The following is a 19163-nucleotide window of genomic DNA, read 5'->3' as shown; positions in this document are numbered from 1 at the left end:
GAACCTCATCACCGGCTGCTCAGAAACCTGAAAGTGGATCTGTCTCTCCAAGACAGCTTCTCATCAACCCAGTGCATGCAAGAAGGGGATTCATTAATATGCTTTTGGAAATCAGAATCATAGAAACGAAGGTTATTGAGTCTCTCCGACCAGCATATTCTCTTCCTCCAGGCAGTCCTCCCTCCATGGAAGGCCAAACCACAGCCAAAGGAAAATACAGATTTCACACAAAGGGAATTGATGAGTCCAGGTTTGCATGGTATTGGGCCAAGGTGGTCTGAAATTCATGCATCCGTCAGACTAAAGAAATTTGCTCCACCAAAGAAATGGCTCAAGTTGCTTTAATCGAGTTGTCTCTCTTATGGAGAAGGCTGCTAGAAATGCTGACACAAGCTTTTCCCTGGTAAACCCAGGACTGATTTTGAGAACACCAGAACCCACATGATGCAGGTCATCCAGAGCTGGCATCTACGAGTGCCTCTGCACATTAATCCACACGTCAGCTGCATCTTTGATCATTATCTTGTGCTGAGATGCTAAGTAAAATGTTCATCCCTGAACAAGTTATGCCTTTTCTTGTCCCCAAGCCTTAGTTTATGTTATTCCTTCTCTCTAGATTGCTACTTTCACCATCTTTTTTTTATAATAATATTTTTTATTATATTGTGTTAGTCACCATACAGTACATCCCTAGTTTTTGATGTAGTGTTCCATGATTCATTACTTGCATATAACACCCAGTGCACCATGCAATACGTGCCCTCCTTAATACCCATCACCAGTCTATCCCATTCCCCCACCCCCCCCCGAAGCCCTCAGTTTGTTTCTCAGAGTCCATAGTCTCTCATGGTTCATTCCCCCTTCTGTTTACCCCCCTCTTTTTTCTTCCCTTTCTTCTCCTACCGATCTTCCTACTTCTTATGTTCCTTAAATGAGTGAAACCATATGATAATTGTCTTTCTCTGCTTGACTTATTTCACATAGCATTATCTCCTCCAGTCCCATCCATGTTGCAGCAAATGTTGAGAAATCGTTCTTTTTGATGGCTGAGTAATATTCCATTGTATATATGGACCACATCTTCTTAATCCAATCATCTGTTGAAGGGCATCTTGGCTCCTTCCACAATTTAGCTATTGTACTTCCACCATCTTCTTATCAAAATCCTTCCCATTCTTTTGTCCTTAGTTTTATGTCACTGCTTTACAAACAATTATAAGAGAATGTTATGAAAAACTCTATGCCAACAAATCGGACAACCTAGAAGAAATGGATAAATTCTAGAAACATAAATTACCAAAACTGAAAGAGGAAGAAAGGGAAAACTTGAATAGACCAAAAACCAGCAAAGAAATTGAATTAGTTTTTATGTCATTCTTCTGATGGACATGATTTCCAACTGCTGCCCACCCCCTCCACACACACACACAAGAAAATTATAGTGATTATTTTATTCTATCTTATACTGTATTTTCTTATTTGTAACACTACCCCAGCTCTTACCACCACTTCCTGATTCTCAAGCTGGTCTATCCTGACATTGAATGTAGAATCTGGACAGAAACAAACACATAGTATATGTTTGACATGATTAAACTCATGTCTATAGGATCGTGTTACAAACTGAACATTTCTAGCCTAGGTCTCAAAAATCCATTGATAACAATAAGCAGAATCCAATAGATATTTATTAAGTGCCTGCTACTTACCAGAACAGGGGCCTCTATATTGGAGGGACAGCAATAAATAAGTTAATCAAGGTCCCTGACCTCACAGAAACACACAATCTAGCAGGAAACACACATAGGAAACAAGAAAGTCACACCAAGGGCAGCATATATGTAAGGGGAGTTCACACTACAGGGTCCTAACCTAGAATGTATTTGCCTCGAGGTAGTGAGAATATTCACAAAAAGTAGGTGTCGGATAGGCAAAGAGATGGAGAAAAAGGGTTCTAGGGAGAGGGATCAGCAGGTGAGAAAGCATGGAGGTGCAGGAGCGGTTGACGCATTGAAGGAAGTGAATGAAATTGCTCAAGGAAAGAGAGCAAGGAGGCAGGGTGGCAGAAGTCTACCCTCAGATGACGTGTTTGCAGCCATTTTATGGCTTTGGTTTGGACTTTGCTCTTAAAAGTAGTGGGAAGCAACAAATGTTGGAGAGGGTGTGGAGAAAGGGGATCCCTCTTACACTGTTGGTGGGAATCCAATCCAGTATGGAGGTTCCTCAAGAAGTTAAAAATAGAGCTACCCTATGACCAGCAATTGCACTACTGGGTATTTACCCAAAGGATACAAATGTGGTGATCTGAAGGGGCAACTGCACCCCAGTGTTCATAGCAGCAATATCCACGATAGTCAAACCGTGGAAAGAGCCCAGATGTCCATCGACAGATGAATGGATAAAGAAGATGTGGTATGCACACACACACACACACACACACACACACACACACACACACTGGAATACTACTCAGCCATCAAAAAGGATGAGATCTTACCGTTGACGTCAACATGAATGGAACTGGAAGGTATTATGAGGAGCAAATTAAGTCAAGCAGAGAAAGACAATTATCATATGGTTTCACTCATACGTGAAATTTAAGAAACAAAACAGAGGGTCATGGGGGAAAGAAGGAAAAAAAATAAGATGAAATCAGAGAGGGAGACAAACCATAAGAGACTCTTAACTAAAGGAAACAAACTGAGGGTTGCTGGAGGGGAGATTGGTAGGGGGATGTGGTAACTGGCTGATGGGCATTAAGGAGAGCACTTGATGGAATGAGCACTAGGTGTTATATGCCACTGATGAATGACCGAACTCTACATCTGAACCTAATTCTCCACTGTATGTTAACTACTTGAATTTAAATAAAGTAAGTTAATTTAAAAGTAGTAGGAAGACATTGATAGTTTGTGTTCTATTTTTAGAAAAATCACTCTGGCTGCCACAGGGTGAAGAGTCTGATGAAGGCCAAGGGAGTATGTGTGACCATGGACAGCTTACGCATCCTTTCTGTGTCTGTTTCCTCACCTTCGAAATGTGGTAATTAATAGTCTCTTCCTCATAGTGTTGTGCTGATGGTTCAATGGGTTAATACATGTAAAATGTCCTAGGAATTACCTGGCCACATATTGGCCTTCCAATAAGCATTAGCTGTAATTATTAAGGCATTTATACTTTCACTTTCAGAAAAGAACACATAGGAGTGTGCATCATATCTTATTCTGGGGATTTAAGTTTTTCTTCTCTTTGTTCTGCTAAATATTGAGTTTTTACCTTTTTGCTATAAACCAAGGTGACTTTAGGACATGAATTATGCAGTATAATTCTGTAAGCATAGTTTTGACAATATTTCCAAGAGAGTCAACTTCTATGAAAAGTAGAAATGAGGCCAGTGTGAAGGGCAATTATTTCATACTGACAGACTCTTAGCTTCTGTGATGTGCCTGGACTGTACTAAGCACTGTGGGTATAGCAAGATGGGAGGGTTTCTCCCTTGCTTTAAAAATACAAACTTTTTTTCTTTTTCTTTTCTTTTCTTTTATTTTTTTTGATGTAAAGTTCAATGATTCATTAGTTGCGTATAACACCCAGTGAACCATGCAATACGTGCCCTCCTTACTACCCATCACCAGTCTATCCCATTCCCCCACCCTCCTCCCCTCTGAAGCCCTCAGTTTGTTTCTCAGAGTCCATAGTCTCTCATGCTTCATTCCCCCTTCTGATTACCCCCCTTTCTTTATCCCTTTCTTCTCCTACCGATCTTCCTAGTTCTTGTGTTCCATAGATGAGAGAAACCATATGATAATTGTCTTTCTCTGCTTGACTTATGAAAATCACAAATTTAGAACCCATTAGACTAAGGGACAGACCCACTTGTCTCGAACCTGTTGGGCAACACAAAAAGTCAGATTAACTTCCAGAGCTTCAATGTCACAGAGGCAAATCAGCAGACCCAAAGCAGGTGTTGAGTGGGGCTCAACAAAGTATATATAAACCTAGCTAACAATATGGCAACTAGAACCAACATTTCCTTCTCAAATTGGAAAACAAGCCTGAGAGTTTGTTTTGCTTTTTAAAAATTTTTATTTATTTATTTATTTTATTATTATGTTCAGTTAGCCAGCATGTAGTATATAACTCTTGATATTGGATCCTCTGAAGTCTTATTTATTTATTATTTTCTTGGAAGTATAAAAGACTAAGTTCAGAGAGTTCACTCTAAGTTGTCAGTAGATTCCACAGTGCACTAAACTGAAAGCAAGCCTCTGTTTGGCCATCAGAAAGAACGATCACCCAACATTTGCATCAACATGGATGGGACTGGAGGAGATTATGCTAAGTGAAATAAGTCAAGGAGAGAAAGACAATTATCATATGGTTTCACTCATTTGTGGAATCTAGGGAATAACAGGGAGATCGGTAGGAGAAGGAAGGGAAAAATGAAGGTGGGGGGATAAACAGAGGGGGGAAATGAACCATGAGAGACTATGGACTCCGGGAAACAAACTGAGGATTTTGGGGGCTGGTGGGAGGATGGGCTGGCCCGGTGATGGGTATTAAGGAGGGCACATATTGCGTGGAGCACTGGGTGTCATACGCAAACATGAATGTGCATGAATTATGGAACACTACATCAAAAACTAATGATGTCTAACATAATATAATAAAAAACATTAAAAAACTAATAATGTACTGTATGGTGACTAACATATCATAATAAATTTTTTAAAAAACTATTTAATAAGAAAAAAAAAAAAAGAAAGCCTCTGTTTGGCCTGATGGTTACGATTTACCTTCTCCACCACCTGCAAAATTATTTTCTCCCATCTACCTCGTTAAGACAAAGCAGACCCAGGTCTGTAAAAATATATATTTAGATATCTTGGTCTCTATAAAGTAAACATTTTCACATGGAATATAACCCCAAATAGTTCACTCTTCTGTTTTGTCTACAATAGTAGTTGATTGACTTTTTAAAAAACTTTTTATTGCAAAATAAAACAGGGATACAAAAAAATCCCACCACACAATAGAGTTAGGCCTTTGTAATCATCATCCAGGTCCAAAAAGAAAACTTTGCCAGCCATCTTAGAAGCTTCTCAATTCCCTACCCTTAGTCCCAACCCCTTCCTCCCCTAGAAAACAGCCACTATCTTGACTTGCCTTTCTTTATAGTTTTGTCACCCAAGGGCACGTTCCTACTTACTTCAGTTTAATCTTGCCCATTAAAAAACCTGAAGGCTTAATTAACAATTTCCTTCTCCATTTTTTTCTTTCTCTTACTTACCTATTGAGGAACTGGGAGCATTTGGCCTATAGAATTTCCCACCGTTTGGATTTTGTCAGTTGCATGTGAATTTCAGTATATTCTTCTGTCCTCAGTACTTCCTGCAAATTGGCAGTTGACTCCACATCTTAATCAGAATCAGAATCAATCTCTTTGGCAAGACAATATAATAGGTGGTGTTCTGTTCTTTCACTGGTAAATTACCTAACATCTCATGGTCGCTCTTATCATATTAGCAACAGTCAGTGCTCAATGCCTGGACCCGCTAATTCACTGGAGGCTGTAAAATGGTGATTTTCTAATCCTATTATTTCTTATTTTTATTGCTTTTATATAATACTTTTGTAAGGAGACATTATCTCTCATTTATAATTGTTACTCAGTGAGAGAGTTCACGTAGGAAAAGCAGGGTAAGTGCTTGATTATTTTCTCTTTATTATCCCCTGGTGGTGACCAATTAACTTTTTAAAATAGTAAGAACAAATGGATTTAAACATATTTAATGGGTTGCAATTGCAATTATTATCCTTCTTGAGGCTCAAATTGTCCAGTCTTTCTCGCCAGTGGGAGCCTCTTTAAACTAGGCTCCTGAGCCTTGTCTAATGTCTCTGATTTGTTCAACCTGAATTTCTTTTACTTTCATGATCCTAGTTTGGGTCATCTACTGAACTGTCCTATATCTGACATCAGTTTGTGTTAAGGTCTTTATTGCTTATTTAAGCACCTTTCTTCTTTTGTTTAAAGCAATGGCTCGCAAGGTGTGATGTCCAGACCAGCACCACCAGCATCACCTGGACACTTGTTAGAAATGTGAATTTTCATCGGGGCGCCTGGGTGGCTTAGTCATTAGGCATCTGCCTTTGGCTCAAGGCATGATCCTGGCGTTCTGGGATCGAGCCCCACATCAGGCTCCTCCACTGGAAGCCTGCTTCTTCCTCTCCCACTCCCCTTGCTTGTGTTCCCTCTCTCGCTGGCTGTTTCTATCTCTGTCAAATAAATAAAATAAAATAAAATAAAATAAAATAAAATAAAAAAAGAAATGTGAATTTTCAGATCCTGCACTAGGCTACTGAATGAGATACTCTAGGAGAGAGGCCCAGGAATACATGTTTTTAGAAAGCCCTCCAGGTTATTCTGATGAATCCTAACATTTGAGAACCAGGCTTAATGAACAAACTTTGTAGAGTCCTCCTTGAATGCAACGCTGTAGCTCTAGCCCTCACAAAGATCTGTTAGTGTTGGAATAAAGATTGATTGTCCTTCCATATATTCTCTCAAATGACTGTTGTGTTTGACAAATTCCTCTAGGAATGGCATCTCTGGTTCTTCCAATGGGGCCATGGTTGCTGTTTAATTTACCTAAGATCTGGGAAACATACTTTTTTCTGCTAATGTGAGCGTGATAATGTCCTACTTAGTAGTTTCTAGGCAGAGTCAGTAGGGTTCAATAAGCATTTATTGTGTATTTGCTGAGAGCCAGACTTGATGCTAAAGGATAGGATCCCACATAGACTAAGACACAGCTTTTGCCCTTGAGAAGGTAGAGGAAAGGTGTTTGGGAGCCTAGTGTAAGGATGCTCATGAAAGCAATTTCCACCAAGGTAGGAGCTTGGCTATGGCTCACTTCAGTCAATGTAGCTCAAGTTTGCATTTGGCCTTCCTGAGGTCTCTTGATAGGGCCATATCCAACATGGCCAAGAGCTCATGCTCCCCTCATACTATCTTGACCCAGCCATGGGCAGTGAACAACATTATGACCTCACCTGTTAACTTATGATCAGAGAGAAGCAAAACCAGAGTTTAGATCAGATTCTTATGAATGGACTGAAATTCCAAGGAACCCAACTTTAGGCCTTGGATGGAAAAAGTAGATCCATCTCTAATATTTGTGTAATTTGGGATAAAAGGACCAAGGAGGTCTTAGGCCTGTGGCCAGTCCCTCTCTTCTCATCTCTAATGCAACTACGCACTGTGAGGGACCATGAAGACACCTATGTAGACACAAGACATTCCAGATTCCACATCCTATCTTCATCCACAGCACTACTGTCAGGAGAAGTGCCTCTGTCCTTGGGAAGAAAGACCAGGGAAGAGAATTATATGGGGTCTAGAAGCCAGCTTGGGGTCATCTGAGCAGGGAATCTCAGGGTCCCAGCTACCCAGAGCATTGTCTAGAAGAAGGATCACAGCCTCTGAATGGACACATCTCCTTGGGTTTATGGAATCATCATCAAATAGGGAGAGGCTGGGCTACAGAAAGGCCAAAGCAGGTCTTTCTATGGAACAGGGTACACGTTATCTCTGTCTAGGAGTACTACTAGAGGAAGGTAGTGGAGGCAAGGTGTGTTTACAAATCCTTGGCTCACTGAGAGAGAACACACTCTCAGAACCTTTTGGGTCAGCTGCTGGTCCTGATCCTGGCCATTTTGCCTGGTAAAGATTGTCATTGAAGATATCAGCAAAGTTACTAGCTCTGGTTCACAGTTGGACTTCAGGGGAAAAAAAAAGAGAAGAGTGAAACATATAAAATCAGAAATGAAAAAGGTGGGGAGCCTGGGTGGTTCAGTCGGTTAAGCATTTGACTCTTGGATTCAGCTCAAGTCATGATCTCAGAGTCACGAGATCAAGTACCACATTGGGCTCCACACTCAGCATAGAATCTGCTCAAGATTCCTTCCCCCTTCCTCTCCTTACACCTCAGCTCTGGCCACCCCAACTCTCACGCTCTCTCTTGCTCTCTAAAATAAATGAATAAATAAACTCTTTAAAAAAAAGGGATGAAAATGGTGACATTACAACCAATACCACAGAAATACAAATGATCATGAAAGACTACCATGAACAATTGTATGTCAACTTATTGGATAACCTAGAAGAAACAGATAAATTCCTAGAAACATAGAATTTACCAAGACTGAATCATGAAAAATTAGACCAATAATGAGTAAGGAGATTGAGTCAATAATCAAAAACCTCCTGACAAAGTAAAGACCACACCAGGTGGATTTATTGGTAAATTCTACTAAACATTTAAGGAAGAATTAATATGAATCCTTCTCAAAGTCTTCCCCAAAAATTGAAAAGTGAGAAGCACTCCCAAAGTCATTTTACAAGGCCGGCATTACCCTGATAGCCAAACTAGAAAAGAGCACTACAAGAAAAGAAAGTTACAGGCCAATATCCTTGATGCGTATAGGTGCAAAAGTCCTCAACAAAAATATTAGCAAAGTGAATTCAACAGCACATTAAAAGGATCATACACCATGATCAAGTGAAATTTATCCTTGGGATGCAAAAAAGTTTCAACATATGTAAATCATTCAATATGACATACCACATTAACGGAATGAAGGATAAAAAATCATATGATTATCTCAATAGATGCAGAAAAAACATTTGACAAAATTCAACATCCTTTCATAATAAAAGCTCTCGACAAATAAAGTGTAGAAGGAATGACGTACCTCAACATAATAAAAGCCATGTATGACAAGACCACAGTTAACATCATACTCAATAGTGAAAAGCTGAAAGCTTTTCCTCTAAGATCAGGAGCAAGACAAAGATGTCCACTCTCTCCATTGCTATTCAACGTAGTACTGAAAATCCTAGCCAGAGCAAATAGGCAAGAAAAAGAAATAAATGGGGGTGTCTGGGTGGCTCAGTCGTTAAGTGTCTGCCTTCAGCTCAGGGCGTGATCCTGGCGTTCTGGGATCGAGCCCCACATCAGGCTCCTCTGCTGGGAGCCTGCTTCTTCCTCTCCCACTCCCCCTGCTTGTGTTCCCTCTCTTGCTGGCTGTCTCTCTGTCAAATAAATATATAAAATCTCTAAAAAAAGAAAGAAAGAAAGAAAGAAAGAAAGAAAGAAAGAAAGAAAGAAAGAAAGAAAGAAAGAAAGAAAGAAATGGCATCCAGATCAGAAAGGAAGAAGTCAAATTGTATCCATTGATGAATGAATGGATAAGGAAGACACACACACACACACACACACACACAATGAAATACTATTCAGTCATGAGAAAAAAGGAAATCCTGCCATTTGTGACAATATGGATGGACCTAGAGGATATTATGTGAAGTGAAATAAACCAGACAGAGATAGACAAATACTGTGTGATATCATTTACATGTGGGGGAAAAGAAGAGTCAAGTTCATAGAAACAGAAAAGAGAATTGTAGCTACCAGGGACCAGCTGTGGAGGAAATCATGAGATGCTAGCCAAAAGGTCCATGGGGGAGCGGTAAGCCATATGGGCATCTGGGGGAAGAGTATGCCAGGAAATGGAAACAGCCAGAGCAAAGGATCAAGGTGGGACTTGCCAAGGAGAAGCCTCCTGAAAATAGTTCAGATGCAAAGGGAAAAAGGTCTGAACCATGGCAGTAGTGAAAGGTAAGGGGGGTAGGGAACAGACTTGAGAAATACTTATTTTGTGGACCAGGAAGAAGAAGAGAAGAATGGTCTAGGAGGAGAAGGGCTCCCTCACTGTATACAGTTACCACACCATCATGTGGCAGTGTTCAAGGTGCTATGGTTTTACCACTGCTCAGTACTTATTGGGTCCTCACTGCAACCCTGGTGTCTGGATCCTCAGTTCTAGGAATCAGGACACTGAAGTACACACTTAGAAGTTCCCAGCTTGTAAGGACAAACTGGAAAGTCGAAACTAGGCCTTCTGACCATATATCTTATGATTTTCCATTGTACCCCTGTCCCACCATACTTTCTGTGACAGTACCAAATTATTCTGAAGGAGGCAAAGATCATGTGACCTGCTGAATTCTAGGAAGTTTGATGGGGCAGAAAATCATCCCCCCCCAAAGCCTGAGGGCAGGTCCTCTAGCCCAGTTTAAGTTTGACTCAGAGGGAAATTTTATAAAGGTCTTATAATTCCTGATATTAATAATGTCTCTTTACAACCTACGTATAGAAGATTAGGAGGACGGGTCTTCTGCTACTATCAGGTTTAGAGTTCTGGCCATCCTTTGATACCCCAAATGGATCTCAGGGCCTCACGCCTTATGGTGTGTGTGTGTGTGTGTGTGTGTGTGTGTGTGTGTGTGTGTGTGTGTGTGTATGTCTCCTAAATTACTGGATTGTGCAACATACGTTCCTCTTTCTTCTTTTCCCATCTATACACATGTTTCTGGGGCTGCTAAAAGCCATAACTGCCCCCAAGCAAATTTTCCCAGGCCTAACAGCAGCTGGCTCCCCCTAAGTGGTTAGCTGAGAGTGAAACCAACCACAGGAAATGATCATACTAAAGTTACGCCCTTCTCAGCTCTCAGGCTTCAAGGAGATAATGGTAGAGATTGGGAGCAGGGCAGAACCCAAAATTATCTATCTGAATTCACTCCGAATCTATTTGACTATCAAAGCATGTTATAGTTAATATTTTCGGGCCTCTGAATCATCAGGACCCTGAAACCGTAACATAACAAGATTTCTCTGTGCTCTGCACCTCTAATTTAAAACATTTCTGTTTATCTTACCCCAAACCTCTTAGTAATGGCTCCAAACCAATCTTGGAAAGGTATCCCATCTTGCTATCCCTGCATTTCTTCCCCAGCTTGCTCCCATCCCAACACAGGACCACTCTTCTCCCAAGCCCCAAAGAGCAGCATTTCTTCTCATCCTAAACCCCACCCATGATCATCTTCTGGTTGGTTATACGGGGTGTTCCTTAGCATTCTGGAACCTTTCTGAGTATTAAGCCTTTGCAAAATAGGTTAGAATCTTATAGCATGTGAAATTTGAAAATGTGGAAAGATTTTTTTCTCACGTACATCTTGGCCTCAAAGAGGAAAAGGATGTTTGTTAACATGCTTAGTTATTCATAATAATTTATTTTTTCCAACAAGATTATTTAAACTTGACCATTCTTCATTTATTAGTAAATTTTACAGCACTGTCCTCTCTCCCTCTCTTACTTACTCTCTTTTCTCCTCTCTAAAAGATATCTATTAATTACAATTTCCAGACCTGGTTGCCTCAGAAGTAAATTAGTAGAAGCCTTCAACTGTTAAATTGTTCTCTGTCTCTGAAGGCAAATAATCAGAACATCTATGTCTATAGCCATTTTGGAGAAAGACAAGATATTGAAGATGTTATATTAAATTACATTGTGGTTCTAAGTTAAACTGTCTGAAAACTGACTTCCTCGACAGCTCTGATTCAGGCCTCCCAAAATGTCGTACACTATGACTCATGCTTCCTTCTGGAAATGACAAAACTTCCTCACCACCCTGATCTAAGCTGCCTGCTTTTGCTTGTCTGTGCTCTCAGGAAGGGATTTAGTTCTATGTTACATTTTTTCCATGATGGGCAAGGAAACCCATCTTTTGTTTTCCCAAAGGGAGAAACACACACACACACACACACACACACACACACACACACACACAGAATGACACACCAAAAATTCTGAAAATTAATACCAGGCAGAGAATCAATACCATCCCACCCCACCCTTCACACCCCTGGAAAATAAATACATGATTTAAAAAGAGGGGACTGACTTTTTAAACATTTATGTCTCAAAGTTTTTTTTAGAAATGTTCAGTTTTCTAAGGAAAGAAATACATAGCATCTTTGCAAAGCTAATGTTTTATTACTCAAGGTGGTCTTAAAGAGCTTAGATTTGTACGTAGCAAAAAATTAGTGTTCAGCAGCACTGATACATTGCCCAGGGAGACTGCATTCCCTGTGTCTCTAAGGAAATGTTTGTGGGAAGAGCAAATTTGGGGCAGAACAGAAGAGAGGAGAGGGAAGGATGAAGAGAAAGAAAGGATATAATTGTCAATAATATTTTGTCTTTCTGAAAGGTGCTCTAGTCTGTAAAAATTTTGAGATCAGAAACTCAAACATATTTTTCTATTTTCCAACTATGTTAAGCTGGAATTTTTATCAATATCAAATTTATTTTTATCAATTTCATTTTGATTTTATCAATTTCATATTGATTTTATCAATATCAAATAGATTTTATCAATATATATAAAATTGGGCCTCTGAAACATCAGGACCCTGAAACCATAACATAACAAGATTTCTCTGTGCTCTTCACCTCTAATTTAAAACATTTCTGTTTATCTTACCCCAAACATAGATACATACATATATATACATAAATATATGTCTCTCTCTCTATATATAGTGTATGAAATAAAGAATGGCGTGCATATCCATTTACATAGCCTTATATTTGTTCTCTGAGAGTTTCCATACATGATGATGAAGGAGAAAATTGCTCTATATACTCCATCTTCTTTTTTTCATTCCTCACAATAAGACAATGGGTGTCGGTCCTGAGTTATATTCCCAGCTCCACTACCGGGTTATGGTAAGCTAATAATTTATGAAAACGGGAGAATGGATCAGATGACTTCTGAAGACCCCTCCATTTTTGAAGCTCTATGGTCCCAAGTTTTTTGACTCCAGCCATGGGATTTCTCTTCCTCTTTTCAAAGGAGACACCAAGATGTACTGCCTGTTCTTACTGACAGTTCTTGACTGTTACCCAGGGACCCCAATAGTTCTGCCAAGCCCCAAGTCCTAGGAGATAGAGCCTAAGAATAGGGCACTCACCCACCCCACCCATTCTGGACCCCCTCTCCACTGGCAGATCAGCTGGCCCCTGGCCTGATTCTGAGAGGGGTGAAGAAGTCTGCCAGGACCTAAGGCAGGATTCTTAATGTTCCTTCCTGATCATTATTGATTTGCATTTCTTTCAAATGATTTTATGAATAGGGAGGAGAAGACCCCATTCATGTCACACACATCTGTGAGTGCTTGTTGCGTGCTTAAATCACTGTGCCAAGCACTGGGAATTAGACAGACTTGGGCAAGCCCTTGACCTACGTGAGCCTATGAGCAACTGTGCAATTGTGCTTTAGATCAAGGAGGTAAAGGGTTCCAAAATAGTTCCTTATCAACCAACAATGGCCTCTGAAATTTCATTGCAACAATTCATTTTTGGTCTTACAAGTTTCTTGGACTTTGAGAGTGCTCTATTAGAATTTTTAATTTTTTTAACGATTTATTTATTTGTTTGTTTATTTTTTAGAGAGAGAGAGTGAGAGAGAGAGAGAGAACACAAGCAGGGGGAGCGGCAGGCAGAGGCAGAGGGAGAAGCAGGCTCCCTGCTCAGCAGGGAGCCTGACGTGGGGCTCAATCCCAGGACCCCAAGATCATGACCTGAGCTGAAGGCAGACACTTAACCAACTGAGCCACCCAGCTGCCCCTCTATTAGAATTTTTTGAAGTATTGGAAGGAGGGAGAAGCCCACTTTATGACCCTGAAAGAATGAGATAAAAAGGAGGAAGAGCTGGGACAGGATGAAGAAGCATCAGAGAGAGACAGGTGTAATTAACAAGGGTCGGGGGTGGGGTGGGGCATGGATCCCAAGAGGTCAATGCTTATAGGACACAAAAATTTCAAATTAATACATGAAACTAAGATCTGTATTCTGATGGTAGTCTATGATCAGTTGGCAAGCTAGCCGACTAACACTGAACACCTGTCATGTTCCATGCACTGTTCTAGGTGATTACACTGCTGAATGAAAGGAGCTTAAAATCCACAGAGAAGGAGAAAGGCAGGAAGGGGAAAGGGAGATAATTTCAGAGCTTAATAATGACCAAGAAGAATGGGAATAAAAGAAGACAGTTGTGCAGGGTGTGACTGGGGAGGATGAAAGTGGCTACTGTAGTTGGGGTGGTCAGAGAAGAATTTTCTGGGATGCAATATTTGAGCTAAGGCCTGAATAATGAGATATATGTAGCTTTCTAAATTATTTAGGGAAAAAGTTCCAAGTTAAAAGAACAGCAAATGCAAAGACTCTCACAGCCTGCTTAAGGATCAGAAAGAAGGCTGGCGTGATCAGAACACAGTGGACAAGGGGAGACAGATAATGGTAGGAGATGAGGCTGGGGAGGTGGCAGGGCCCAGCTCATGCAGGGCCAACTGATGTCCTAATAATAACAATAGTTATTATATATAATTATAATATATATGGTTATATAACCTATAATAATAATATATATGGTTAATATATAATAAGAACTATATAAAACTATTATTATATAATAATATATTATTATTCAGCAAGCATTTATTGCACCCTTGGACCATGCTAACCACTTTCTGTGGACTGGCTTATCACATCTAGTTCATGAGGTTGGTGTTATTTCCAGTAGTCACATAACCAATGCTTCATCTAGAGCTGGGGCATGAGCCCCCCCCCAAGGCCTAACCCCAAAACTGCTTCAGTTCTCAAATGTTTTACTCTATTGCTATACTAAGGAAATAGGTGGCCTCAAATACCTGGTTGGACACACAGAAGTATCATCATCCAACTTAAAGTCGAGAAGGCACTATGAAAGGGGACACTCTTTAAAAGTCTAGTAAGAGGGGCGCCTGGGTGGCTCAGTCGGTTAAGCATCTGCCTTCCTCTCAGGTCATGATCCCAGGGGCCTGGAATCGAGGGTCCTGGAATCAGCCCCGCTTGGGCTCCCTGCTCAGTGGGAAGTCTGCTTCTCCCTCTCCCTCTGCCCTCCCACCCCTGCTCATGCACTCCCTCGAGCGCACTCTTTCTCTCTCAAATAAATAAATAAAATCTTTTAAAAATACATAAATAAAAAAATCAAAGTCTAAAAGTGAGCAGAGCAGAGCCTGGGAATATAACTGCTGTGTGGCTGCTCTGTCTGGTTTCTATGGAAAGAATGTCATTTCTCTTCCTTTATCTACCCTCAACTTCCACCCTGTCCAGTGCCATCCAACATGGTGCCAAACTCACTCCAACATTTCTTTAGGGCATACCTCCTGAGAGAGGCACTGGGGAAAGGTGAGAAATATGCTAGCAGAGCATCAAGAGCCCATGACTTATTCTTGCCTTGCTCACACTGGAGGGTTGTTGGAGATAATCATTTTGCTCTTGGGGCTTCTGTTTCCTCATAGGTAAAACAAGATTGGCCCGACATGGGGAAACATAACAGTAGGCAAAGGTAACTCAGGAGTCCCCAAAAGGGGCCATAAACTTGATACTTTATTTTTTTTTTAAGATTTTATTTTTAAGGAATCTCTATACCTAAGGCGGAGCTTGAACTCACAACCCCGAGATCAAGAGTTGCATGCTCCACTGACTGAGCCAGCAAGGCACCCCTAAACTTGATGCTTTAAAGGAAATCATGCTTACTTGCTAAACTGCCATCCCCTAGAGCCCACTGAAATTTGTAGTGTGGCTAGTTTGGTAGGCAGTGTAATGGCCCCCAAAGATGTCCGCATCCCGATCTTGGGAACCTATGAATGTGGTATCTTACATGGCAAAAGGGGCTCTGTAGATGTTATTAAATTAAATATCTCGAGATGGGGAGATGATTCTGGATTATCCAGGTGGGTCCAATGTAGTCTTAAGCATCCTTATAAGACAGACAAGAGAGTTAGTGCCCAAGTGATTTGATATGAATAGGACTTGACCCACCATTGCTGGCTTTGAAGACGGAGGAAGGGACCATGAGCCAAGGAATGCAAGCACCCTCCAGAATCACCAGAAAAGGCAAGGGAATGGATTCTGTCTTCAGAGCCTCCAAAAGAAACCATCCCTGTTGACCAGTTAGTCCAGTTACACTGATTTTGGACTTTTGACCTCCAGAACTATAAGATAATAAATTAGTGTTATTTTTTTAAGATGTATTTATTTTATTTGAAAGAGAGCGTGTGCGCAGCAGAGAATCCTAAGCAGACTCTGCACTGAACGTAGAGCCCAAGGTGGGGCTTAATCTGAAGACCCTGAGATCACAACCTGAGCTGAAACCAAGAGTAGATCACTCAAAGGCCTGCACCACCCAGGCGCCCACCCAGGCCCTTAGTGTTTGGGGCCACTAAGTTTGTGGTCATTTGTGGCAATAGGAAATTCATACAGTTTTTGGCCTGACCTTTGGAAATGCATTCTGGTGTTAATGTTAACTCTTCATCATCAGGTCTCATAACAAAAATTCTAAGGAGAGTTTGTGCCTCATGACCAGGCTCCTTAAATTTGTGAGCAGTGCACTGCATCGATTCATTCAGACATTGTAGAGAATCGTTTGCTCCTACACACTGACTCCTCTTATTTTGATTTCCTCTATAATATCAGGTTGGTATTTGTCACCTCTTATCTCACAGGACAGTTCCGCAAAGGAAAAAATTACCAAAATCAAAAACCAAATCCAGTTGTACGCAAAGGTACTTGAGTTCTCTTTTAGAGACATGTGCTATATAGCAGCACCGTATCTCTTTTGTGAGGGGTGTGGCACAAGATGGCCACTTGTCTCTCTACCCAATGAGTGGAATTCTGTGAAAGCCCAAAATAGTCTTTGGATTCCAGAGCCATGTGCCATGTATACTGACAGATCTCACAGCACTCATTCATTGGCTAAACACAACGAGAGCTGTGAGGGCTTCAAAGGTGGAGTTGTGGCCTCCTGGGTTTGAGAGGGATCTTAAAGATCCCTGAATTCCACCTGTCATTAGAGCAAACATCTGAGAAATAGGATAGAGTGGAGATCAGTCCTTGGCTAAATTAAACTGGATCCTCTCTGGGTGCCTGTAAATGCTCACATGTACCTAAAATAAACACAGAAAGGTCGGTCCCTTCCTGGTGCTACTCTGAAGAAGTGAGCAATAGGCCTCTTGGTCTATTTCTGTAGGACAAGCTGCGCTGCCCAACTTCCGAGGCTCGCCATGTGCTCTATATCCCATTAGCCTGAGCTATGCCAACATTTATTGAAGCTCTACTATTGCTCCAGAAGCCAACAAGTAGATGAGATGTGAATATTCTTAGAAGAGATAATTAAATAATTTGAGAGTGATTGTCTATATCCAATGAAGATTCGGGGAGAAATACACACTGCAGGTTTCCTTCTAACCAAACACTGAGTAACAGACACTGTGGTTGAAGGTACTGTAAGTTCTTCTTCAGCTTTTCTGAGTGTAGCAGAGTAACAATCGTGGGGATTGTTTTTAAGCTAGGAAACCTTTTGTTTTCAAGGTAAATAATAGACTAAATTGCCTTCATAATATAAAGAAAATCTTTTAAAAGGATGACCCTGGAAGATTGGTATAATTTTCCCTTCTCTCAGAACATAACCTCAAATTACAAAATCCCATTTAAACTTCTCTTTTCTTTGAAACAAATGAGAAGCAGGAAAGTGAAACTAAAACACTGGTGTAGATATGGAGCTTTTCTAGGAGTGCAAGAAAGTCTACATGTGTACGATTTCTAAGTATTACAACCATTTCGATAGATCTTTCTGGAAAGTTCAACACAAAGAACATCTACGTTAACCCTTAATCAAAATGCTCTCTGTATTTGCTTTGCTCCCCTTGGTTTTCTACAATTAGAATGCAGCAAACATGAGTTTGTTTGTTTTTTTTTAGTGAATTCCTGCGTTGTAAATCAATGATATTAATGGTGTTTCCTAGTGACACTTACTGTATCAAATGCTTCATAAAGATACTCTATCTTTTTAACTTTTTATTCATTATTTTTTGAAGATACCCTGTCTTTTAAGAGTTTGTAGTATATTGAGAAAGCAATGGACACTCGGATGCTAAATTACAATGTCTGCCCAATCCAGAGTTCTCTGTCAAATCCAGGAACCTCTTTTTAAAAGGTTTTTTAATTGGTCAAGATAGATTAAACATGAAGGTGAAAGGTCACTAAAAGCTTCCGAGACACTGAGATTTTCACATAAGTGTAATTCCCTTCTGGAAGACATGTGTGTGGGAGAAAGAACAGTTTTATTCTTTGCGTGAATATTCTTAGGGAATGGTGGAAGGTCATTTGTAGGGCAAGGCCCTCTAAGATCAGAAATAACAGCATAGGGGCCAGAGACATATTTATAGACAGCTTGCATGATGTGTTAAACTTTTAAAATTACTTGCCACTACTCAAAAATCAAGATTATAATCTGGATTTCCTGCCTCTCTTGAAGATCTGGTCCCCCGGGACCACATTTCCTCATGGTAGTTAGCAGAAGCTGCCACTGGCTACTCACCTTAGGTGGCCTCGAGCAGGGCATGAGCTGGCCATCTCACCAGTCTCCCTGGGCCAGCTTCTCTGATTTGTACTACCTGCCTGACCCATGGGCTGGTGGGTTTGTGAAACCAGCTTGGCATGTGGAAAAGTCTGGCTGCTGCTTCTCCGGAAATTTGAGAGCACTCAGGTCCGTTGATGTTCTGCTTACTAGGATCCCTCTGTCTTCCACACCCTGGGTGAGATGCACCTTGTCCTGAAAACCTCTTGGGAAAATTCCAGGAGGCTCTTAGTGAGACTGAAGGAGTTGAGAGACCTCCTTGGTACATAAGGAATGCTCAATAAAACTATGAGTAGGTTCTAGTCTCCAGAAGTCTTTTATCTCTCTTCATTTTCAAGCCAAGACTGGCCATTAGATGAATTATGAAGTAGGTGAAATGAATCTTTAATATCCTCAATCTGTCTTTTTCTCCCCTGAGAGGAACTCACCCCTAACCAATCAGATGCCCTGTGCACTAACATGACCTGACTTTTGGCCCTCCAATGGCTTCTCAGGACTTTCGAGTAAAATCCAAAGTGTATACGATGGCCAACAAGGCTCTATAGGGTCTGGCCTCTGTCTACCTTTTCATCCTTATCTGCTACCACTCTCTCTCCGTCACCGTGCTCTAGCCACACTTATACTTTTGCTATTTCTCAGTCAGTCTGAACAGGCTCCCATCTGAGGGCTTTCAGCCCTGCTATTCCCCAAGCTTGGAAAGCTCCTCCCATCGGCAGGGATGTGACTGGCTTCCTCCCTCCATTTAGGCGTCTATTCAAATTTCACTTTCCCAGAGTGGCATTTCCTTTTTTTTTTTTTT

The sequence above is a fragment of the Ursus maritimus genome (assembly GCF_017311325.1).
Source record: "Ursus maritimus isolate PB19 chromosome X unlocalized genomic scaffold, ASM1731132v1 scaffold_X1, whole genome shotgun sequence".
Lineage (NCBI taxonomy): Eukaryota > Metazoa > Chordata > Mammalia > Carnivora > Ursidae > Ursus > Ursus maritimus.
This window is presented reverse-complemented; position numbering follows the sequence as displayed.